Genomic DNA, 26,949 nt, shown 5'->3' with positions numbered 1-26,949 from the left:
ACAGGTGTATTCATGGTTTTGTGCTGACAGACCCTGCTCTGCCCCATCTCAGGGCTGCTAGGAAATGCAAGGCTCCTGAGTCTTTGTCCTGAAGCCCTGATCTATCATTGACGCTCTTATGTGGTGATTTATTAAAGTCTTTGGAATCCGTAAGTATTGCTGTCTTTCTCCATTCTTGTGGTGCACAACAGACTAGGTGTAACACTGGTGAACCTAAAACTACTTATATATTGTCTAGTGTTTTAGTTGCCTATAACGTGTGTCTGAATTCTTTATCTACACAAGTGTGTATTTGAACATTGTACTGTTCTAGCCATTATGGAAGAAAATGCATTAAATGTGCTTTCTGTCTTTGGAGAACTGACTACTGTTGTCTGTTAATGGCAGCCCCAAGGCCAGATCTCATCGTTTGCCAACTCTAAAGAGGGCAATAGCCCACACATTTCCTGGGTATTCTGCCATGTAGCATCCTCACACTTCTTGGAGACTATTCTCTGTTGGCTGGCACAACTGAGACACTGTAGCAAGTCTGTTCCTGAGAGACATGACTCCTAAGTGGCTCAGAGAATTCCAAGCTTGTGATGTTCTCCCTGGCTGCTACAGTTTATAGCATAGGCACTTCTCCTTTGGGATCAGATTTACATTGCTTTTGGGAGATTATCCACCCTTCTCCAGCTAGCTTCATTTTTTTTTCATTTCAGGCATTTTCTCTCTAATAAAAACATTTGGATGTTTTGTCTTCTTTTAACATTTTATTCTTGGGAGACCCAAAGTAACATGCTGGAGGATAAAATCAGGTGTATGCAGTGAAATGACAAACAATTTCATCTGGAAGTAAAAACATAGGCACAGAGAGCAATGCAATTGAAGAGGTCCCCAAAATGACATAATGTACTTGATTCAGGTGACTAACGGAATAATTAACTATTAGAATTCCTAACATGTTTGGAGCACATTAGAGGTGCTAGTTAAATGGAACACAGAGGAACTAAAGCTATGCTTTAAAAGTTACTGAGCAGGGTGGTGGTAGCATGAGCCTTCAGTTTTAACCCTTGGGAGGCAGAGGCAGGTGGATCTCTTTGAGTTCAAGGCCAGCTTGGTCTACAGAACGAGTTCCAGGACAGCCAGGCTACGCAAAGAAATCCTATCTGGAAAAACCAAAAGCCAACAAGTTTATTGAAATTAGATTATAGAAGATGATGGACATTGTGGTGATCAAGTTTTTTTTTTTTTGTTTTTTTGTTTTTTTGTTTTAGTTTCTTTTATTGTGGTTTATTGTCTTCATAACAAGAGCAGCTTAGAACTGAACCAGTTGGCCCTTTCTTTACTTATTGCCTTCCAGTTCAAAATGCTTGCATCTCTTAATAGCCAGAGTCCTCTTAGATCTTCAGTTAGGCTCAATACACTAAAGCCTCAGCACAATCTTCTTTGTAGTTTTAGTCTTTTTTCGGAAAATAGGCTTAGTCTGCCCACCATAGCCACTCTGTTTCCTGTCATAACGCCACTTTCCCTGGGCATACAAAGAGTCCTTGACCTTCTTGTACTGTGTCACTTTATGGGCCTGGTGCTTGCCACATTTCTTGCAGAACGTCCTGCGGGTCTTAGGAACGTTCACCACGTTGGTGGGAGCGATATCGGCACAGAAAGAAAGCGAAGCTATAGGAAGTGCCTGGGTGAAGCAATCAGGAATTTTACTTGTCTTTTATTCTCTATGCTTCTGATGAAAACAGGGCATCAGAGGATCTTCAAACACTTGAAAAACCTGGAAGCAGCAGAAACTTCTGTCTGTCCTAGACTGGGATTGTAAATCTTCATCATTTCCTGGTGAGCTGAAGAACAGTGTTGTAACTTTAAAAATGCTGAAAAGAGAAGTCATGGCATAAAACAGGACTCACATAGGAGGCTTATTGGAAGAGTTGGGAGAAGGGATAGAAAAGGGGGCAGAGAGATGGCAGAGACCTGTCCCTAGGGACAAGAGTGGTGGGGGAGGGGAGAGGGAGGGAGGAGACGGAGGTGGGCGGGGCCCTTTTTTAAAGGGAACAGTGAATGTGCACAGGTGGTGCTCTCAGTGGCTGCAGCTGAAGGCGGATCCTGTCAGAACTCCAAGGATAGGTCAGTACAGATGCCTGAATACTAACAGAGACTGATTCTGAATCCTGGGTCACGGGTCTATATACTGTCTTCTAGAAACGGTTTAAAATCATCATCAGGATGTGAAAGACTGCAAAGCTGGTTTTTATTTGTTTGCTTGTTTTTTCCCACTTCAATTCAGATTTTGTTTACAAGTCATATTGATTTAAAATAAAATCTAAATGCATGGCTTGTGAACCATCAGGTTTTTTGACTAGATTTTTATTTCATTGGTCACAAAGATGGCATAAATTGGCAACTTGTAAAGAGTTGTCAAGAGTTCATCATTGCGGGATAGGCTCAAATCTGCCTATTCTGTGTTGCAAACTTACAGTACTGTCTATGGTTTGCCTCCTTTTAAATGTAGGACCACAACCTGAACATATACCTTAGGTTCTTAGAGTTTGTTCAACTAGTACTAAAACCTTTAAACATCTCAGCCAGTGTAGGTTTTCCCTAGGACATTGTGTGTGTGAATTAGAACAAGGGAAATTTTAGGAGGAGTGTTTGGCCAGAACATAGAAATTACACGTTTTCTTCTAAGCATCAAGAAAATTAAATATGTTACAGTGGTCAGTAACCTCCATGTTGTTAACTCTAACATCATTAGTTATAGATTCTTGTTTAAAGGAATAACCAGAGTCTTTGTCCTGAAGCCCTGATCTATCATTGACGCTCTTATGTGGTGATTTATTAAAGTCTTTGGAATCCGTAAGTATTGCTGTCTTTCTCCATTCTTGTGGTGCACAACAGACTAGGTGTAACACTGGTGAACCTAAAACTACTTATATATTGTCTAGGGCAATGTGGAAGATCAGAGCTTACACAAAAATACACAAAATACAAAGAAATCTGCTGTTTATTTCCACATTAGATGAACTTTGGTCTTGGCTACATATGGACCTGTATAACCTTTCCCCAAAGGTCTCAAAGCTTTGATCAAAAGGTCCCAGGACTTCGGCATCCCAAAGAATGGAGATCGCTCACATTTTAGTTCCTTAGACAGTGCTCCTATTTTACAGATCCATAGTTTGCAGATGAGCAAAATTTTGTATGCAATACTAGATAATAAACCAATGTCAAGGGCCATCTGATCTTTGTGAGTTCTACTCATCTTGGCAATTGTAGTGGGAAAACATTTGCAGATACATAACAAAAGAGCATTGCTGTATTCTAATAGAACTTTGTTTACAAAAAATATGTAAATATTTTGTTCTCTGGCTCATAGTGCCATAGAACATAAGGAAAGAGACACAGATCTCACCCTTCACCCTCACCCACAACAACCACTGCAGGGTGATAGGGAAGTGTCAGAACTCCGGAGACCCAGCAGCCCACACAGTCCAGATCTTTCTTGGGTTAAAGTGGGTGGGGTTTTTTTTTCATGCATTTTCCACTGAGAAAGTTTGCCTTATGTATCCCTAATTCACTGTGAACTTTTCATTAATTTTTCCTTCCTGAGATGCCATAGATTTTATCTTAAAAAAAAAAAAAACACATCTGGTTCTCTCCCCTGTTCTGTCCTGCACAGTCCAAGGGGACATCCAGAATAAGGTTTGTCACCCATTGGCCTTCTCATACCCACGGGACTTGTCTTCACCTCAGCTATTCACTCCCCAGTTAACATCCTCTGACACAGCTAATATTATTTCCAAAGTTTTATCCGTATCCCTGACAAGAATCTAAGTTCATCCTTCCTTATAACTGTTACCCAGTCAGAGAGCTTGGAAACCAAGCGAACTTGATTCTGCAAAAAGAATTCCCTGTTTCCCTGCCCAAATCTGCTGCCTGGTTGTCTTGCTCCCTCAGAACACGATGCTACTTGAGCAGTTGTTTCTGTCCCAAGCCCATTCCTTTTCTTGATCTTACTTCCCTGGTGCTTGCTGTTAAAATTTACTCTAACTCTCACCTTTTCTTTCTCAGCCATTAGACTATCTACCTTCATCTGTCTTCAGGATTGCACAAATGATTGGCAGCCATCTGCTAGCTCTGATTCCTATTCATAGTCTACACATGGCTCGTAGCAGCCGGAATGAACTTGTGAAGTATGAAGCAGATCACTCACTCCTCTACTTTAATCTTCTGATCTGGAAAAGAAAAGAAAAGCCAACTCTCTATCCGACTGTTCACAGTACGGCTGACATCGCTTGGATTTCATTCCTATAGTTCTTGCTCACGTTCCACGGTGCTGAGGGTTTTCTTTCTATGCCCTTGCCTATTAGAGTGCATGGCCCATGCTCTGTTATCTCTCTGAGCTGATCTTGGTCCTCATGCTTCAAAGCTAAATGCTTCTTGTCATTCACGTATCGATTGAAACAATGTCTCTTCAGAAACCTGGTGACTGACAATAAAGTAGCCACGAAGTCTGTCTGAATCGGCACATTATTTTTTATGAATTCTCTTCATGGTATTGATCATTATCTTCATTACTTGATTTACTTGGCTTCTTTGATATGATGCGAGCTTCAGCAGAACAAGGGTTATCTGCTTATTTGGTGATTTTAGTTCTTTAGTCAATTGATTACCGGCTCCTTTTAGTTTTCTACCCCATTTCAGTCACAAATTAGCTTACTCATCGTCTCAGAAACTTCCCTGACAAGTTTCCTTGACTGCTTTCTCCCACTCTGGCGAGTCATCAGAAAGAGTCTACCTTCAACTTTCTGTCTGCCATATTTGTGCTGATAAGACTTGCTGGATAAGATTACATAACCAAGAAGATTGGTAGCATTAGTTATTTGTAGTCACCTCACCTGGCTCTCAACACTGCTGGATAATCTTAATATATTTCCCAGTTGGCTCATGGTCTACTCCACAATTATTACAAATCTCCACCCCCTCACTCTCAGCAAATAGTCTCACTGTTACTTCATTAAAAACAAGAAGTTCCAAGACAGATGCTCTCTTAACTCTTCCTTACTGAACCTCCAATCTTCCTTTCTTAACTGCCCCTCACACCAGCAGGGATACCCCTTCCTTTGAAGAGGCTGTACCCTCTGTTTGCTTCTTGGGACACCATCAAGACCCCACATTGAGACCTTGTACAGTTAATTGTTTCTACTCTGGGCTGAAGTTTATTCTTACTGGTGCATTCTCATCCATTGCTATAGCAAAGTCAAATTGTGTTCAATTCCTAGCACCAATCTGTCTCATTTTTCTTCTTCCTCTTCCCCTTCTTTCTCTCTCCCCTTCTCCTCTCTGCTTTCCGCTCCCTCTCTTGCTCTTCAGCCCTCTCCTTTCTTCCCCTCCCTTCTTTCCTCTTCCCTTCCCTTCCCTCTTCCCCTCTCTTCTTTATGTCCTGGGTTTTCTAGTAGATTCCTTTTTCTGACACATTGTCATTTACTCCTCTCCCCACTCCATCCCACATCATCTGGTTTATTTATTTATATTTATTTCTTTCAGATGTTTCTGCACATTGGCCTTGAAGCTGCCTTAGGATTCATAGGAGACCAATGTCTCAGCACATTCTGATCTTTATGTTTTCTCATTCCCATGATGATTGTAACAATTTGTTTAACTTTGGTCTTAGCTACGATTGTATTGCTGTGAAGAGACACCATGACCAAGGCAACTTGGAGAAAAATCATGTAATTGGGGGCTTGCTTATAATTTCAGAATGGAGCCATAGGTATCTCCCATCCAAGTAGTAACCAGGCTGGACCCTGCTTAGCTTCAGAGATGAGACAAGATCGGGCACGTTCAGGCTTGTATGACCGTAGATGTCATGAGTATCTCATTCACTGACATAGGCAAGTGTCTATCTTGGTGCCTGTCCCAGCTTTGACATTACTCAGTGAATATTTGTTGAGTGGATCAATCTAAGAAGGAGGACAAAGGGGAGGATGAGGAGGAGGAAGAGAAGAGATGACAAAAGGAAGGAAAGGAAGCACATCTCAAAAACACACTGAGGTGGTTTGAAAGAAAACGGCCCCCAAAGGAAGTAGCACTGTTAGGAGGTGTGGCCTTGTTGGAGGATGTGTGTCACTGTGGGGTGGGCTTTGAGGTCTTCTATGCTTAAGATATTGCCCAGTGTGTTAGACCACTTGCTCCTGCCTGCATATCAACGTATAGCAACTACCTCTCCAGCACCATGTCTATCTGCTCGCTGCCATGTCCCACCGTGATGACAATGGACTGAACCTCTGAAACTGTAAGCTGCCACCTCAATTAAATGTTTTCCTTTATAAGAGTCACCATGGTCATGGTGTCTCCTCACAGCAGTACCCACCCCAACACACACTCACACACACACACACACACACACACACACACACACACACACACACACTGTAAAAGCCTGCAGCAGACTTGGCTTCTATTCAGGTTGACCTGGCTCTTAGTAGGTGGGCAAGAGGTCTTCTTCCACCAGGAGAGTGCTGTAGTTTCATAAAGTGCATTGTCTGGCTGGGTGCTTATCAGCATCCCGACGTGTCTCATCAAACAATGGCTCCAAACTGCTGGCTTCCTCTTGCCTGGCATGTTTAATGCAATGGTTTCATCTTATTGCTGCCCAGTGCTCCTCGAGTGTCTCCTACTGGGAGACACAGGGGTGGAACGTTGTGCTCCCTCTTGTGGTCATGATTAGACCCTTACAATGGAACTTAGGTAGAGTATTGATATGGTCTGGGGATGGCAGTCAGTGCACAAAGAACTAGATAACCATATAAATTAGAGAATAAACTCAGTTTATATGGTTCTGTACCTGTCTACTATTGAATATTAATATTCATCTTTAATGTCACTAAAAATGGAGGACCAATTCAAGAAGTGTATTTTTATATATAACACGGTTGAAAATGAGTTTAAAAATCAAGTGGATTTGGACATAGACAATTGGGTTAGTGAATAACAAAATCATTATTTTAAACAAAGGAAATCATACTAAAATATCAGCCTTAATTGGTAAAGTTAAAAGAAAAAAATCCTTAAGAATTCAATTATAGAATCCACTTGGATAAATGCTATGTGAATTTGATTTTCCTTTTATAAGCATTACCGTGTCACACAGAGAGTAGCAGATGACATAAGCAGATGGACTTGTGTGATCTGTGCTGTTTAAAACTGTCTCTAACATTTTTTTGGCCATATTCATAAACATAGGGTATGGTAGAAGGAACTTACATCTGTTTAAAACCGTTGTTAACTTCTGTTGAAATTTATTTTAGTAAGCTATAATATGGCAAGGCTTTTTGATTATTATGGACAATATTCTATCCATTTTAGAAAGAAGGTCTAAGATAGATTTCATTACTTCTAGGTATCTCTGAGTTTGAAAAATCAAAGTTTCATGTGATTGTAGACAGTAGTTATCATTACTACAGGAAATGGGAGAAAGGCATGGAGAGATTCTTGTTGGAATTAAGAATTTTTTCTCACAGTTTTTGAAGCAATTTAGCATTTACTTCATTCTTTTTCTATGCTTTGCTATATTGGTAAGTAGATGATTTCCAGTTGAACGAAATATTGTCATTGTTCATTCAGTTCTCTACCTTTATCCAAGAGTAGAATGTCACCATTGTTACTCTTTACTTGGTAATAGCTTGCCTGCTAAGGTAATCAGAGAAGTAACCTTTAAGCTTGGTACCTAGAAAATGCTATGTAGGTTTTAGGAAGTCTTTCCTTGGGACTGGAGAGATGGATTAGAGCTTGAGAGCACTGACTGCTCTTCCAGATGGACCCAGGTTCAATTGCCAGCACCCACATGGTGGCTAATACCCACCTGAAACTCCAATTCCTTGGGATCCAATGCCTTCTTCTGGCCTCTGCAGGCAATGCATGCAAATGATGCAGGCAAAACACCCATACATACATAAATGAAAATAAGTGAGTCATAAGAAGTATTTTCTTAACTTTATTAATTATTATCATTTACTGTTTCTTCACATATGTGTGCTTGCATAGAGTCCATTCTTTATCTCTCTGTCATCCCTACAAATCTCTCTCTTCAATTCATGTCTAATAGTTCTGTTTTGTGAGCCACTAAGATAAACCAGGGCCATTTGTGTGATGCTGAGTTTGGGGGACTCAGAAGAGGGTACATTGCTAAAGATAGTGATTTCTCCCTCCCTGAATACCAATAGCCAATAGTTCAGAGGGAAATGGCAGGGCCCCATGAACTCTTGACTGATTGCTGATAGTGCTGGTTTTGTGTGGACTCAGTACAGGTAAATCCAGTTGGTGTGAGTTAATGATTACAGTAGTTGTGTTGAGTTTAAGGAATGGCTTTTTGTAGCCCTTCACTCTGTCTTTCCTCCCCTCTGTATACACTTCCTGCTCCATCTTCTACAGTGTTTGCTGAGCCTTGGAGGGGGTGGTGTAAGTGACTTGTTTAGAGCCGAGCACGCATCTGGCTCTTATTTTATGCACCTTGGGCAGCCATTAAGTCTACATGCGTCACTATTCAGTGAGGAGAAGCCTTTCTGATTCAGCCTGGGAGCTGCTGTTGGCAGTGGGAATAAGCATAGCTGTTAAAACAGCATTTTCTACTATATCAGTTTAGTTAGCTATTAAAAATACTTTCCCTGAATGGATCTACCACCTCCCCATGAATAATTAACTTTACTGAAAAAGAATAAGCTATTACTTCATGTGTTATCACTAAAGTTGTTATAGGAAACATTCAAGCCTAATAAAATGCACACCTTACTCCAGTTAGCGCCTTTAGAAAATAATTTATAATAGAGAACCCCATAAATATTTTTAGTTTTATAAGTACATGGAGGAAGAATTATGCTTGGAAACATAATAGTCACAACTTTCAAGTTGATGGTTTGATGACTATTTGAGAACAAATCTGATGAATTTTAAAAAGGTTTCTGAAGACAAGAATGCAAATCTGATCCATCCCAGGAGCTTCGGGTCAGACAGTTGACTATTGAGGATGGCTTAAAGATACACTTCATTTCAGGGAAGGTTGCTATAAAGAATATCACCAGCTGGGATCACTGAGGAAAACAATTCAATCCGTTGTATCCATTTCCTAAAATTGTTGGGACAGATGGTTGATCTGAGATTTTGTAGAGTCCCGTTCTCACATAGGGGTCCCTGAGATCCTTCCAGAGCGCTTCTCCAAGAGTTTCCCTTGTAGGGAGCACTTCTAATGCAGGGAAGGAGGTCTGGGATGAAATCAGATTTATTGATACAGTGCAGTCATGATACAGAAACGAATCAGTGATGCCGCTGCTGCCTCTTCATTCCCAAAGGAAGCGAGCAAGATAAGGAGAACATCACCAAGCCGTGGCTCTGCCAGCTCCTATACCGTCCAAAAGGCATACAGCCCCTCCCCTCTGGGTCTTATCGGGGCACCTGTCTCCAAAGAAGACCATGCCCTTTGGGCCTAGCCGCTCCGTACACTTGGTTATCAGACCAAATTCCCACAACTCACTTCTTCCGCGATATATTGAAGTTATTTATCTTTAAATTAATTTTTGAATGAATAGTTTTGCTATTCAGTGTGACGAATAACCACTGGCTACCATAACGACAGTTATCATTTCTTTACAAAAGCTTTTTTATACTGTTTGCGTGTGTATGATAAGTGTGTGTAAGTATGAGCACGCGCATGCCACAGCACACAGGTACCGTCAGAGGACTGCTTGGGAAGTTGGTTCTGTCCTTCCACAGTGGGTTCCATGAGTGGAATTCAGGTTGTTAGTATAGTATGGTATACTTGCATAGTATGGTAGTTTTAATGCGGTAGGGAGTGTCACTGCTACGAGTTACGGCTTCTCTGGAGTGGGTGTGGCCTTATTGAGGCAGGTGTGGCCTTGTTGGAGGAAATGTGTCACTGTGGGGGTGGGCTTTGAGGTTTTTTTTTTTTTCTCAAACTTCTCTCTGTGACAGCCAGACCACTTCCTGCTGCCTTCTGATCAAGATGCAGCCAGCACCATGTCTGCCTGCATATTGCCATCCTCCCTGCCATGATGACAATGGCCAGAACCTCTGAAACTGTAAGCTGTCACCTCAAATAAATGTTTTCCTTTGTAGGAGTTTCTGTGTTCATGGTGTCTTTTCACAGCTATAGAGACCCTAACTAAGACACATGGTAGGCATCTATACATGCTAAGCGGTCTCACTGTTCCACAATGGTCATTTTTTTCTTTTTTTATGCTTATAAATATGATTTATTGCTACTGAAATCTGTTATCGCTGTATTTTATAATAGTAAGTATAAATATTTTGAGAGCAAATAGAAGACGATAGAAATATGTCCAGTAAAATATTTGATTAGAGCTATTGCTGATATTATCAGAGGAGCTGAGTATGATTGACAGAAATAAAAATTCATTTTGTGGTCTAATTTTACATCTAAATTTTACAATAGTCACTATTCAAACACAACATTTCCCTTTCATGTGTTGCAAAATGAAGGCTAACTGTGGCTAACATTACCCAGTTTATAAAGATAGTACGCTAAATCAAGTCAGAGCCTGGTGCTGAAGTCAACCTTAAAACAGAATCCTTGCATACCTTCATGGGAGCCAGTTGTATGGGTGTGATGCATGACGGATCCACCATGGGCTTGGGCCTGTTGGCTGTGTCTGTTAACAGGCTGTGCCATTGCTGGGGAAGGCCAGTAAATTTCTGCTCCTGTGGATCAAACCCAGTATGAACCCTGTGCTCAAAGCTGGATGGGCCAGAAATTTCAATCTTTTTCTTTTTCTTCCCAAACATTATGTAAAAACTTTTTTCTATGATGGCTATGGAGAAATTAAAGACTCCAGAAGAGTTTGGCTACTCTGGTTATGCAATTTTTGTCAGAGTTCTTAAGGTTTCTTCATTTTTCTTCAGTGTTCATTTTGGCAACAGGTAGAAGCATTTCATCACAGTGTATTTCTTTGATATGCATCATGAAATATCCAGGTATTAAAAACAGATACTTTCTTCTATCATATCAGAAAGACAAATTTTAGGGTGCATGTCTTTTCTTCTGCATGGGGTTATTTATTCCTCAGTCAGTTTTCAGATGTGACCAAAGAAAAGTTTTCCTACTGCAGTTCCAGAGTGACAACTCATACTGTCCATCCCAGGCTGATCTGGAGTACTCCCTGAAGACTGCTCCATGTTTTTCTTGGATAATGTTCTTATCTTCATCATATTCACCAATTAACCAGGATGAGTAGTGTATGCACTTAGCAGAAATAGGATAGGATATGATGATGATGAGCTGTGTTGAATGGCAAGACCAGTCTGTCAGTGGTTTCTAAGCTTTTAGGCAGTTGTTCCTATTTGAATCTGACCCAGAGATAGGAAAATAGTTGGATCTTTTCTAAGTTATTCTAGTATAATATATCAGCATCACAATATTTTTGCAACTTTTTTTTAGCAGCCCTCACCCCCCCATTTGGGATAGGCTCTTGCTATATATAGCATAGGCTGTTAGTAAAGTCACAATCCTCCTCCTTGGGCCTCCTGAATCCTGGGATCACAGACAGGTGCCAGAGGATTCATTTGTCTCCCTAATTCTAATTGGCTGAAAAAGCACTGGGTGACTCAGCAGCTTTCTAGCACAGAATTTATTAAAATGTGTTTTTGCAATATAGCAGACATGATCATATGTAGAAGTGTTAGCATAATGCCAGGTCAGCTTTACTTGACTGGGGACTGGCAGCATGGATGGCTTAACCAGCAGTAAACAAAAGTGAATTTACGCTTGCTCAATATCACTGGATACAGCAGAAGCTGGTTCTCAGAATGAGGTCAAAGTGGAAAAGTTCATGTTGATGAGTCAAGGGAAAACTGATAATTTAGAAGATAAGCAGTTAGGATTTCTCAATGAAGAGCAGAAAAGTTGAGACAAGATTAACAGGACTGCTGTGCACATTACATACATTTGGTTTCTCGTGCCTGGGGGTGGAAGCCAGTGAGTAATGCCCACAGAGCTTGCTGCTCACACTGTACAGCAGCTGTTTACTCCCGGCTGCCAACGACAGGGCTGGAGCCTTACTAGCCAATAGTGCCGTTATGCAGCGTAACATAACCTCAGGGAACCCACTGGTGCCAACCTCCACTTGTCTGCACAGAATCCTGTGCATTCTGAATCCCACAAACCACCTTCCTGCTCTGTGGTGCGCACTGGTCTGAAATATCCAAGTCACAATGGAGAAAATAAACTTTTCAACGTCATGCTATTTTTTTTTCTTTTGGTTGGGCCAAAGGGAAATAAACTGGAATGTTTCTCAAGCTCATGATAGGTGACCTTTGTTGTCTCATAGGGAAATGAAAAGCCACCCATTTTCATATTTGGCTTAATAAGGTACTTCAAGTAACAATATTCAATAGCCCAAAGTGACTGGTGATTTCCTTTCTAGATGGCCCATTAAAATTGGCTGAAGATAATGAATTCATCTATCACTTTTGACTAAGTGTGCTGTCCCCTGCATGCACTCAGGATAATAGCATTTTAGAATGAAGGACATTAAAGCAGTCAGATCAATCTAATGTTACTAAGGAGAGCCACCGCAAAATGACCATTCAGAGGTGACATTATGCACCGGCTTCCAAATGGTCGAGGACCCGGATTGAAGAAGATGAGGACATAGAGCAATTTCTTTCAAGTGCCAGGAGTAATTCACATCTAGTCAGCTGTTCACCCTTTAAACGGAGAGAGAGAATTCTCTACTTTAGGTTTTGAGGAAATTTCACAAAGTCAAACTTTTATGTATTTTAATAATATTAAGTCACACACAGCACAATCCTCACACAGGTGAGGGCTGAGATGTGCTGATGAGCAGACAGCTTTGACACAACTCCTGGAGAAGCTGTCTACTGAGGGAGTGAGTCTACTCAGCTCCAGCCTGCACTTACCGTTTCTTCCCTGGATAAACTTTGGGCAACGCATTCAACCACTCTCTGCTGTGTTTCTCCCACCATAAATGAGGGAGAAGGATATTAGCTACCTGGGAGGTTAAGGGGAAATTAACATATTAATGTATGCAAAATATTTATGAGAACGCCTAATACTTAGGAAGACCAGAGCCAAGATTAATCATAGTATCATTACTCTCATTATTAGTGGGTTTCTTTTTCTGAGAAAAATGGGTTTTATGTGATGTGTCCCTTGGTTTCTTTTGTTTTTCAAATGATTATTTTGTGATGCTTCTCAGCCAGCTTTTAGTCATTTTTTTAATTTATTATTTTTTATTTTATATGCATTAGTGCTTTGCCATGGGTATCATCTTCTGGAACTGGAATTACAGACAGTTGTGAGTTCCATGTGGGTGCTGGGAATTGAACCCAGGTCCCTGAAAGAGCAGTCAGTGCTCTTAACCATTGAGCCCCCTCTCAGCCCTTAGACATTGATTTTTTCACATCAATCAAGTTTCCTAGCACTTTTGATCAGTCTCCTCTTGTTTGACAAACTAACACATACATGCCAGAGGTCTTTAAATCATAATATTTCACTGAGCTTATGATCAGAGTGTAGGGCCAATGGATTGAGGTGGCAAGAAGAGGCCCAAAATGTCTAGGACATGAAAGGTCTGACTGGTGGTTTATTCCTTTTGGGATGTCATTACAGAGGACAGGATCTGAAATGGCATTCTGTGAACACCAAGCTGTTATTTATTACACATGTTTACCATAGCAAAGGTGAAGCAGAGTGGCTGCTGGCTATGGCATTGAAATCAGCTACTCACAAAATAGGAAGTCTAAGCTGTTTGTATTTTCTGCTTTTTGTAAAATTGAGAAATTTATCCACGCATATCATGCGCTTTGATTGAATCTACCTGTCAATGTCTCCCCTTCAATTCCTGCCTTATTCCCTCTCACTTTTCCCTCTCAACTTCATGGGTCTCTGTGGCCTTTTATGAAGACTCAGCCAGTCCACCTAATACTGTCCATATGTGCACAGGGGTGGGGCCATCCACATGGGCATGGGCCAGTCTTTCAGGTGAGCATCCCTGAAGAAAACTTACTCTCCATTCACCGGTAGCCATCTGCTGCCACTAGCTTCTCCGGAAAGGCTTGGGACTCCCTGGGTGCCTCCATCTAGACTGGGGTTCTGGCTGGTTTGATCTATGGAGGTCTTGTCTATGCTGTCACAGCTCTGTTGGTTCCTGTGAGCAATGACCCTGTCATGTCCAGCAAGTCATGTTTGGCTGCAGATGTCCACTACTTCTGGGTTTTACAGAAAGTCTGAGGTGTATTTTGTTGTTGTTGTTGTTGTTGTTGTTGTTTCCCAGTGGAATTTGTGAATGGCCCCTAGGTATGAATTTGGTTGAAGGCCTCTAAGGAAATGAAGCAAATTGGTGCCTATCATACCCTCTGTCTGAGCTGATGTTAAAAACCCATAACTGTGCTAATTCCCTTCATCTGTCTTTCTCGTGTGCCCTGGGATCATGTAGGGGCTGAAGCAGTGTCATCTCCATTGATAATGCTATGAGGAAGAAACATTTTCTTCTTACCTTTCTTCCTTTTTTCCCCACTACAATCAACACTTTATACACGATAGACTTGCGAATTAAAATTTCACATATTTGCAGCCAATTCTTATGAAATGATCATTGCATGTCAACTGACTCCGTGTTTGACTCTGGTTTTAGGAAGTAAGACATACTGCCTGGCCTCAAGGATGTCGTTCTGAGAGAGATACACCTTGTTCACTGGGACTGGATAAAAGACAGAGCTAGTTGACCAAGTTATCAGCCGTAGCTGACCAATTCTTAAAGCGTTAGCTTAACTTCAGACACTTAAAGGAAACTCATTTAGATGACAGATGGGATGAAAAACTAAAATATCCATAGATGGCCTCCTTGAGTTAACGTATCTTGACAGAACTGACTACAAACTTGGATGCTTCCTATGTGGTGGCATGGAAGGAGATTATCCTAATTCAGCAAGGGCTTTTTTTTTTTTTTGAAGAAATTTATTTTTCATTTTACATACTAACCCCAGTTCTCTCTCCCTCCCTTTCTTCAGCCCCTCACCTCCCCCTTCCCACCCCCACACACTCCTCAGAGGAGGTAAGGCCTTCCTTGGGGAATCAATAAAGTCTGGCATACCAAGTTGAGGCAGACCAAGCTGGTGCCCTCTGTATCAAGGCTGAGCAAATACATAGGGAATGGGCTCCAAAAGGCCAGTTTAATAGGTCCTGGTGAGACTGACAGGTGCCCCCCCAAGCAGATCAAACAATATAACTGTCATCCACATTCAGATGGCCTAGTTCAGTCCCATGAAGGTTCCCCAGCTGTCAGTACATAGTCCTTGAGCTCCCACTAGCTTGTGTCAGCTGTCTCTGTTCTTTTCCCATCATGCTCTTGACCCCTCTTGTTCATATGATCCCTCCTCCCTCTCTTCAACTGAACTCCAGAAGCTCAGACCAGTGCTTGACTGTGGTCACTGCGTCTGCTTCCATCAGTTACAGGATGTAGGTTCTATGATGACAATTAGGGTAGTCACTAATCTGGTTAAATGGGAAGGCCAGTGCAGGCACCCTCTCCACTACTTCTAGGAGTCTTAGCTGGGGTCATCCTTGTGGATTCCTGAGAATTTCTCTAGCACCAGGTTTCTCCCTAACCCTATAATTGGTCCCTCTATCAAGACATCTCTTTCATTGTTTCCCCCACCCATCTCCGCCCTCCCCCAACTCTGTCTTTTTGATCCCACATGTTCCCATCCCCCATCCTCTCTTCTAGCCCCTCCCAGATTACCCATGATATCTTAACTGTTTTCCCTTCCTGGGGCTTTCCTTGTATGTCCTTCTTAGGGTCCTCCTTTTTACCTATCTTCTCTGGGGTTGTAGATTATAGCCTGGTTATCTTTTGCTGTATATCTAATATCCACTTATGAGTGAGTACATACCGTGTTTGTCTCACTCAGGATGGTCTCTTCTAGTTCTATCCATTTGCCTGTAAATTTCATGTTGTCATTATTTTGTTACACCTGAATAATACTCCATTGTGTGAATGACCACATTTTCTTTATCCATTCTTCAGTTGAGGGGCATCTAGGTTGTTGACAGGTTCTGGCTATTCAACTATGAACATAGTTGAGCAAAAGTCTTTGTGCTATAATTGTGTCAGCATGGGCTTCTTACATCTATGAATTCGTTGTCTCTGTCTGTATGTCAGTTCTATTACTAGGACAGCAACAAGCACCTGTTACAAACTACATTATTTAAAAACAAACAGTGTTGAGGCATCCAGTGACGATTGGATTTACTGGTGGAATGTCCTATCAAACAAAACAATTTAAATTTACTATTTACCATGCTCATGAGCTGTAACAATATATAGAAGGTAAAACTGAGGATAAACCCCCAAATACTGTCCCTTGGGTGTAGGATACAAGACAATGAAGGAACTTATGCAATTCGATATTTTTTTATTCCTTCCTACGGTGTCTTAGTTAGGTTTTTATTGCTGTGAAGAGACACCAGAACCATGGAAACTCTTATAATGGAAACATTTAATTGGGTGGCTCACTTATGGTTTCAGAGGTTCAGTCCATTATCATCAGCATAGGGAGCATGACTGCATGAAAGCAGCTGTTTCACTGGAGCTGAGAGAACATCCAACAGTGGAGCTGACTTAGGTGGGCCAGCCCCCAGTCAGTACCAGGGTTAATAGGAAAATCCACGAGAGTGGCCGGGGCTAGGAAAGATTCTTTTCTCTGGGTTGCTAGATGTTTCTATCTGAGCAGGGAAAAAAGAAACATAGATGCTTTCTGATGATAAATTTCTCTTTACTTGCTGAAAAAAAAAAATCCTCTCTGAAAAATCTCTTTCTCATCTGCAGACTTCTTAATTAGCTCTGTCTATCTTCCCAATGCCCTATTCAGCAGCGTCTCTCTAATTAACTCTACATCCCTCTCTCTCCCTCTCTCTCTCTCTCTCTCTCTCTCTCTCTCTCTCTCTCTCTCTCTGCCCCACCACTGCAGCTATCTTTCTCTCTGCATCACCACTGCTATCTGCTGCCTCTGCTTCTCTCACAGCCAAACTCTGGACAATTATAAGTTACATTTTCAGGGCCCAACCCATTTTCATAAGGTATACGTGATAAGTCACAGAGCTCTTTCCCAGACAGAAAATGACATTCAAAATCAAGACTTAGCAATAACGTTGAGTTAGCTGGACCTTGAGTGATTTGGAGTATGCACAGACTAGAGTTGTTTCCAGCTCTGGCCTAGGATGAGTAAAACAACACCTGGGAAAATGACCTCATGTGTTTGTCTCCAGGGGCAACCAGCCTGCTTTTAATCTGCTCTAAGTCTAAAGTTAGCTGTCTGTGTAAAAGGACTGCCTTTGTGACTGAGAATCCTATATCAGTCTGAGTAATGTAAAACATCCTAGTTTTATTTCTGTTCATCAGTTATACAGCTTAAGCATCATCTTCCTGACCATCCACAGCTGTACATGTGCCCAATAAGTGTAAAACACATCACCAAAGGGCTGTGGAAAGAACCCCACGGTTGTTCTTATTAGGGAGGCATAGCAATGCCGCTTGAGAAAGCTACCAAAAGGAGCAAGCAGTCATCTAGTCAATAACCCCACAGCTTTGTCAAGTGGGGCTCCCCAGTGGGTCGATTGTTAAATACTAGTTGTCACTGCTGTACAGTCCCATGGTCCTCTACACAACATGAAGTCAACTGACATTCACACTGAGGGTAGCTTGAGCAAAAGAAACCTCAGCACCCCCCCCCCAACCTGCAGCGACACACTTCCTCCAACAAGGCCACACCTACTAATAGTGCCACTCCCTTTGGGGACATTTTCTCTCAAACCACTGTACTCTGCTTTCTGGCCTCCAAAGGCTTTGCAAAAATTGCATTCAGTGCAACTTCAAAAGTCTGCACAGTCTATAACAGTGTCCAACTTGTTTCAAAGTTCAAAGTCTCTTCTGAGATGCATGGCAAGCTCTTAACTATAATCAGGTCACATATTTCCAATACATAATGGCATAGGATATATATATATTCAGGGAAGAGGGCATAGCTAGGAAACATTGGGCAAAAGCAAGACCAAAAACTAGCTGGGTAAACGCCAAACTCTGCATCTCCATGTCTGATGTCAAAATGCTTTGCAGTTCTCCAGCTCTGTTCAGCTTTGTTGACTGCAACACACTTCTTGGGCTGGTTCCACTCCCTGTTAGCAGCTTTCCTTGGCAGGTATCCCACAACTCTGGCATCTCTAACGTCTTGGGTTCTCCAAGGCAATCCAGGATTCAACTTTGCAGTTTCACACAATGGCCTCTCCACTAGCCCCCCATTCAGGGACACCCATGACACATGCCTGGCCTCAGTGGCTTTATTCTATAATTCCTATCCTTAATTCTAATGCCAGAACCATGTGGCCAAAGTTGCTGAGTTCTGTTGCTTAGTGTGGCTGGAGTGTGGCCCCTTGTTTACATCTTCACCAGCTTTCTGTTTTTCTTCACTGCCTAAGCTTGGCTGTCCTTGAACTTGCTCTTTAGACCAGGCTGGCCTCAAACTCAGATCTACCAACCTTTGCCTTCCCAGTCCTGGGACTAAAGGCATGCCCCACCATACCCAGCTCTAAGCTTTGCTTTAGTTCCTTTTCACAAGCTGGAAACTTAGCTAGGTGGGATTTTGCCCTGTGGTCACTACTTCCTTTATTCTATTTCTTAATTCATTTATCTCCTTGAAGATAGGATTTGGCTCCATTCCGCTTTCTGACCCCCTTTTTCTCTTCAAATATTTTGCCTTGCTCAGCTTACTCCTTTTTATTATAAATCTTCATTAGAGTTGCCACAAATATCCACACAACAGAGTAAATACTAGGCTGTTTTGAGATTTCTTTGGGTAACATAATGAATCCAAAACTCTTCACTTTAACTTCAGGTATATTCTTTGGACAAGGGCAAACGGCAGTCTCTTCCTTCACCAAAAGATGCCAAGAATGATTTCTAAGCAATACACTAAAATTCTTCTCCTCTAAACCTCCATCCAGCTCCAGACAGTTAATCAAATCACTCTCAGCAACACTGTCTTACATGCTCCTACTAGTGTGGCCCATTAAGCAGTGCTTAAAGCATCCCATTGTTTTCCTAATCCAGGGTACCAAAGCCCTTATTACTGTAAATAATATCATGGTTAGATCTGTCACAACAATACCCCAGTCCCTGGTACCAACTTCTGTTTTAGTTAGGTTTTTATTGCTGCGAAAAGACAACATGACTATCACAACTCTTATAAAGTAAACATTTAATTGTGGCAGCTCACTTACAGTTTCAGAGGCTCAGTTCATTATCATCAGGGTAGAGAGCATGACACCCTGCAGTGCTGGAGCTGAAAGTTTTAACTCTTTTAGGCAACAGGAAGTCATTGAGGGAAGCTTGAGCCAAAGAGACCTCAACATTCTCCCTGTCCCCACCCCGCCATGACACCAACAAGACCAGACCTCGTAATAGTGCCACTGCCTTTGGGGGCCGTTTTCTTTCAAACCACCACATATGGTAAACTGAGCTGTTAAAGAAGAGGAAAACGTAAGATAGAGTGTCTTGGCTGGATGGTTAACTTGATCATTGTATAAGTAGTTTCATTGACTACTTATACTGACTGCTTATATAAGAAAGGTTTTTTTTTTGTCTAATTTTACTTATTTTATATGTTGTTTTGCTTGCTTGGATTGAACTCAGGGCACACACTGGAAATCCCAGGACTTTGGAGGAGGGACTCGAGTGTCCTCTATGACATACAGAGTTTTAAGCTAGCCTGGGCAACACGAGACCATGTCTCAAAATATTGAAATGAAGAAGAAAAATAAAGTGAAATGCACCACTTATTGGCATTATTCATGCAAATAAATGCTGTCATCACCACCCAGGCCCATGATGTTCTTGTTTTTCATTCCAAAGCGAAACTACCATTTAACTAATCTCTTTGTATTCTCTCCTTTGCCCAAACCCTGGCAAGTACAGATATTCAGCACCCTTAGCTTCTCTGTTCTGTGCAGTGTGCCTAATTAGGATGACAAGCCCTGACCTGGAGCAAACACTGCAGTGCCCAGGGTTCTGACCCCGGTCTTCCTCCAAAAAGCTGGTGAACTTTTCACCTTTCTTTTTTAATTTGGTATGCATGTTCCAAATCTTATCTGCTGTAGGGCATTGGTGGCCTGATTTCTATTGGCTTCAAGCTCCTATTTTGTTTACAGTGCGTAATCACCTTGTTAAAGATGCTGCATCAGGCAGGGTTGTATAGGAAGAGAACAGAAGACACATGTATGTGTACACACACTACACACACACACACACACACACACACACACACACACACACACACACACACACACACACACACCACACATACACCACACACACACACACACACACACACACACACACACACACACACACACACACACACACACACACACACACACACACACACACACACACACACACACACACACACACACACACACACACACACACACACACACACACACACACACACACTGAAAGCCTGGAAGACCCTGGACTTACAAATACTGAGTCTATGATGAAGGGCTTGAGACGCTGTGGTGTTTGAGGTCAGGGGGACGATGGCAGCAGCAGCAGCAGTAGCAGGAGCAGCAGCAACAGTGCGAAGCTTGCTTGCCCAGCAGGAAGAGCTTGTGTGCCTGCATGCCTTGTTCTTAATTCAGATGTCTTTTTCATCTGGGTTGAGGAAGGAAAACGCTGCCTGAGTAGAGGACACTTCTTTTCTCCTCAATCAAGCTTGCGTATGTAAGCCATCTCTGGAAATGCCTCCAGAGACAGACACTTGTGTTTAACCAGGCCTGGATACATGTTAATCCTGTCTCATTGAGAACCAAGATCAATTATCACAGATGCCATCTGCAGCTATAGATGATTAGTGTGCAGGACAAAAAATAATATAATGAATAATACATTAAGAGGAAGAAACTCACCCGGTGCTGGTGGCACACACCTCTAATCCCAGCACTTGGAAAACAGAGGCAGGTGGATCTCTGTGAGTTTAAGGTCAGCCTGATCTTCAGAGTGAGTTCCAGGACAGCCAAATATACACAGAGAAACCCTGTCCTGGAAAGCCAGAGTGGGGGTGGGGAGAAAAATCACTACTTTGGAGGGGGTTATGTGGGTGAATGCACAATAACTTTCTCCAGAAGTCAAGGAAAACACCTTGTCTCCTCAGGCCAATGCTCCTAAGAGGAGACTCCTCACCATGAACCTTTTGTAGTGACAACAGCAACAAGTGGCTTGGTTGTTTCATTCTTTACCTTAGTTACCATGTAGATCAGTATCCTTTGAGTAAAATATGAGTCAGTGGACATCTTTGGAAACTTTATAAAAATATCTCTGATGGGTGAAAAAAATGTAAGAAAAAAATAAAAACAAAGTCTAGCAGTGAACAACTTAGGGAGAGTAAAGCAAAATTATTCCAAGTTCAAGGCTTGCCTGGGCTTCAGAGTGACTTCAAGTTTGGCCTGGGACGCTGGACAAGACCATGTTTCAAAGTAAAAAAGTGAAATGCTGTGGTGCAGTGGCAGAGAACTTGTCTAGGCTCTGCAATGTCACAGGTTTAATTCTTTGAACTACAACAACAACAAAAACAAAATTAGACTAGAAGGAAGGGGGAAAGGTTAAAAAAAAGAAGGAGGAAAAAGAACTATTAAATTGTTGCTGAGACTCGGTTATTTGAGAAGTTTGCTTAGTGTGTGTCTTTTTCCTTTCTTGTGAGAAGAGACCAGTGCTGGGGTCTGTGCTGTATCCTGTGATCACTGGAAATTAGGAGTTGCACTGGAATTTGACAGGGGTTAAAGCTTTTTCTGTGACTCATAAATTGATCTCTGTCTCTGAGCTTGTCTTCTATCAGTGTTCATGAAAGCTGGTGGGATTCCTTTTTCTTTCTCTCTCTCTTTCTCTCTTTCTTTCTCTCTCTCTTTCTTCCTTTCTTCCTTCCCTTCCTTGTTTTTAATTCTTTTCATTTATGCTTCATGTTAGCGCCCTTTTTAATTAATGAATTAACTAATTAATTGATTTTACATCCCTCCCTTCTTTCTTCTCCTCCAACTCCCTCCCCTCCTCCACTCGACACCCACCCACCCCCACCCCACAATCCTCTCCTCCTCCATATTCACTCAGAAAGGAGCAGGCCACACACAGGCATCAGCAAAGCACTTCGTATTTTGTTACTTGAGAGTACCCTAAGAATTTCAGACTTTGGATGTTTTTATGAAGCTGATCTGAAGTAACATCTAAATTGTGATGTGGCTGGTGAAGATTGTAGTGAAAAGAAAATGTTCAGAGTCAGAAGCCAGACCCACCCAGCAGCTTCGTTAGTGGTTATATGGATGGTACCTATATGCTTTGCGGGGGGGGCCCGCGGGGGCGGGGGGGGAATCAGGTTTGATCACTTGCTTTGAAGGTGTGGATTTGGGGTGGACAGATAGAAGGTCTTTTTATGTCACGGAACTGAGTGAGAAGTAGGAAGCTGTAGTAACCATACTCCCTTAATTAAAGGGCATATGACAGCTTCCCTCCATTCCAGCAACAATTAATATAGTAAAGCAACACCAAGTTTACTCATTTAAATGAGCAGCTACTGCACAATCCTCAGAAATCCCAAGACAGGACAGCATGGCAGTTCGGGTTACATGTTTAAAACTGAAGAAGGGTACAGGCCGAGTCCTCTGTTTTTAGAGGATGTTCCTTGTAGTGAGCCAACACCTTTGGCTCTTACATTCTTTCTGTCCCCTCTTCCAAGACCCATGAGTCTGGGGAGGGGGATGCAGTTTCTGGCTGAGCTCTCTGCTCCTGTTCTCTGCACGTGCCGGCCGCCTATGGGTCTCTGTGTGAGTCTCCATCTGCTGCAAATAGAGGCTTGTGGGACAGGAGGTGAGAGGTGAGAGGGCGGCAGCCGACTGACAGCCAGCAATGAGGGCAGCGGGTCTCAGGCGGGGGTTTTAAGTCTAATTCCCAGTAATGTGGAATCGGAGAGTCTCCAGCGAGAGTAAAGACAGAGTTAGGGGGCCTTCCAGTAAGAATTATGTCAAACCACCCCTGGCATGGAAGGCAGGAAGGGATAAACCTGTCTTGTTAAGATCCTGGGAGCAGGGGATAGATACACTGCTCAATCTGAAATGTGGTGGTGTAGAGGAAAGAGGTGACACACATTCTGCAATCAGAAGGGCCTCGGGAAGACTAGGAAAGTCAAGAAAATGGAAAAAATAGTATTTAAAATTGCTTTCATTACATTCACATTTTTTCTTTGAGGGGAGGGGTGCAGCAGTCAGAGGTCAACCCTGGAAGAGTCTGCTCTCTCCTCCCACCAGGTGAGTCCCAAGCAAGCACCTTTACCTACAGAGCCATCTTGCAAGTCCCTAATATTATTTTTCATAAAGCGAAGGCATATAGTAAATGAAAACTTCTAAAAGTCAAGTTTTACGCATTTACCTTTCTTTACATGTAACAAATATTTTTTCTTCCCAAACCTTATTAATGTATCTGTCTTTTGTGTGTTAGAAAAGGGTTTTGCAAATGTAGTCTGAGAAACGGTCATAGTTCTAAGTAAGAATGGTTTTTGAAAAAAAAAAAGGGAAAAGTAAAGGAGGCCTGAGCTGTTTATGCCTTCTCATAAGTTAGAGTCTGTGCAACTAGCACACACCCAAAGAACTGAAGGAAGGAAAATTGTTCCGTGTACCTAGAGGGATTACCTGAAGGCAGCTAACATGGTGCCAGATGCATACTTAGTAGATTTCACAATGTTTCTCTTAGAGCTTCCAGCATGCATAGTTAGCAGACTCTTCTCCCCATGCAGAAAAACTAGACACTTATTGTTCTTATTTGTTCCAACATTGTTACATGAATATTTATGATTATGTCTCAATAAAATATTGCTTTGAACCAGAAATTAAAGAAAATCTCTCATTGTATTGCTTTATGGAGTCTCAAGTTCCATAAATAAGTTTTATTTCTACTTAGTTCCAAAGAATAAATTTGGATGCATTTCTTCAGGGCAATATTGCTGCTAGCAACATTCTATTAGAAAATAAGAGAAGAAATGACTTGAGAAGGATAAATATATGGCCTCAATTATGATATCAATATGTATTTGCATCATGAAAATACACAATGTATAAAATATACTTGTAAGTTCTGGTTTTCTAAATGATGATAACCCAGGGGAAGGGCAGATAAAATGTGGGTAACATTCACAGTGCTTTTTCTCAATGTGAATCTTGAAATTTCACATCGAATCTAGTTTTAATTGCAGGCTTTTTGGTCATCTTTGTTATTCTGGAGTTAAGAGAATATCTAGACTGTTTAGGGAAGTAGAACAGTTACAGACTCAAGTTCAGACAGGCCGCTGCTCAGAGAACAGCAGTGATGTGGACATGGTTATCAAGATGAGGGTCCATAAAGGTCTGGACCCCTTTTTCACCTCTGTTCACCCACAATCTCTACTCTATACTAAGACATCCCTAATACAAATGACGTAACATCCCTTTAAGTTTCCACCTACAATAACTGTCAGGGAAAAGTGGAAAACTGTCCTAATCATTCATGGCCAGCAGTCAACAACTCTTCTTTAAATAAATTGGTTCCCTTCCCACCCCCATTTAGATGTCACTGCCATGTGATGACAAAGTTTCTCTTCACAGACAACCTTTAGCCCGACTTCTCTCAATCCCACCCACAAACTTACTTATACAAAATCAAGTTTTAAGAATGCAGTTTAGCAAGATTCTCCCCTGCCTTCCAAGTCTGGTCATTCCTGATATCTGGTCAGGGATCCCTCATCCTTTATATCTGTGACTCACCCCCCCCCCCAGGGGATGTTTAATGCTTCTGAGAAGTCTTAGGAAGAACACTGCTAGATCAGTTCAGCCAGTCTCCCTGCATGGGATGTGATTTTCCATCCCCCACCGCTGCCACTCTGTCCCAGGCAGCTGAGGATGATCTCAGTCTCTCTTTCTGTCTTCCTCCATGACCACATTCGTATATGCACTGCTTATGTTGGTTCTAAGTGAAATTTTCCTTTCCAAGTTTTAACAGGTGCCATTGAACAGAATTCTTCTCTTTCAACAATGGTGTCACATGTGACACTAGCATGGTGAAATGAAAGCATCTTGGGGACCTTAAGCAGTTCCTCCAAGGAGCAGAATTGGTGGCCAGTGGAGGACTGTATTCAAAATCAAGTCCTAGAATTTGACTGGACTTTGGAGTTCTCTCCTGGGACTCAGAGTTCTTGTCATTTTGAAGCCTGTGAGAGCTGTGCATACATCTTCTACTTCTCTCTCACTCTCCTCAGGCTCTCGGGTCATCTAAGGAAAGCACTCCTGAAGCAAATAGAACGTTTTCATCCTCAACTGATCTGTACCCCCATTTTCTTGGGTGGGTTCACTTGTGTTCCTTAAATATTATTAGCTAATACCTTAATAATGGTCATTAGGTGATGAGAGGAATAATTAAGGTGGGGGAAAGAATTTTGAACACCTTTTGATTTTGCCCAAGATTGGCTCACATTCAAAGACTGACAAGGGTCTTTGCTCCATCTCACCTCCAGCCCTTCGTTATACACACACAGTGCACACTTAGTGCATTCTGCATTGACTCACGGTGGTAGATGGGGCATGACAGTCGCCAAAACACACCCATGACTTATTCATTGACACACCGTGGCGGATGGGACAGTAGTCCCCAAACCACAAGTCCATGGCTTATTTTTATCATGCCAAGAGCATTCTGCTTTCTATGAAAGTAGTTCATTTATATCGCACCTTGAATACTTCTTTTTTGCTATATTTTCTCTCTCAAATGAGGAACTGCTCTAAACACTAAAGAAAATCTAAGTGGAGAACAGGGCAGGGAGAGAAGCCAGCAGCCATCTGCTCTATTGGCTCCCTTTATTGGCTGTGTCTTTTCCTTTGTAAAGGTTGTTTAAATTGTTGTAATTTTGAAATTATATAAATCTTTAGAGTAGTTTTAGAAGCTGTGTTAAGCTAATAATTTCTTTTTCCAAAGTCCCTAAAGCATGGCTTAGACATAGGATGAATGACATTATTCAAATATAAACATCCAAGTGACTATCACTGAGCTTATATTACAAAATAAAACTTGTTTTTATTTTCCATTTTGTAAAACTTTTCAGAAATGTATTTTTGTAATTGGCTTGGGAACTAAACTAAAACGAGTCAAAATTATTTTTACCATATAATCATACTTTCTTTTCTTCCCATTACTTTTAATCAGATTTTGAGCCACAAATCCCGTTTTCAAGATTCAAATCTGTTTCCCACTCATTTTGCCATACTTTTAAGTCATTTTCTTTTAGTTTCAGGGATCCATAATTTTAGGCTACACTAGTAGTCATTAAAGAAAAAAAATGCTTACAGACGGTAGTGAAACCAACTAAACCAACTATTCCAAACGGACGGTATGTATTTTGGTTGGCATGTGGAGGGTTTGTTTTTTGAAAGTAGATTTACTAAATGCCACAGCCCAGATGCTTGTCTTTTCAAAAGCGATGTGTAGGCAGGAATTGACCAGGGTCTGAGCTCCCTCGTGTGAGCCTGCCTTCAGGAGCTTCTCTGTTGTGGTGGGCTTGCTTCTCAGCTGGCTCTATTGGGCCTTCTCCTCACTCTTCCATAAAAATGCCTGAGCTAGAAGCTCAGCAGAACTCCAGCCAGCAGCTGTGGAGAGTCAGTTTTCTCTGAGGAGACAGGCAGCTACAAATCCCCCTCTAATATTATGCAGCTATTTGCAAAAAGAATTTCTGGGTCTTGTTTTCGAATGGATGGTTCAGAACCCTCCTAAGCACACTGGGTGTGTGTTTGGAGTTCCCAGTAGGAAGCTCTTGAGAACTTGAAAAGCCAGAATTGAAGCAGACTCCTTGTTTGCT

At 41.8% G+C, this 26,949-nt stretch overlaps 1 pseudogene; it reads right to left on the bottom strand.

Moving 5' to 3' along the window:
- Positions 1-1,297: 1,297 nt before the first annotated feature.
- On the bottom strand, positions 1,298-10,800 carry LOC113833249 (annotated as a pseudogene).
- Positions 10,801-26,949: the final 16,149 nt, after the last annotated feature.

Source organism: Cricetulus griseus, assembly GCF_003668045.3.
Source record: "Cricetulus griseus strain 17A/GY chromosome 1 unlocalized genomic scaffold, alternate assembly CriGri-PICRH-1.0 chr1_1, whole genome shotgun sequence".
Taxonomy (NCBI): domain Eukaryota; kingdom Metazoa; phylum Chordata; class Mammalia; order Rodentia; family Cricetidae; genus Cricetulus; species Cricetulus griseus.
This window is presented reverse-complemented; position numbering and strand designations above follow the sequence as displayed.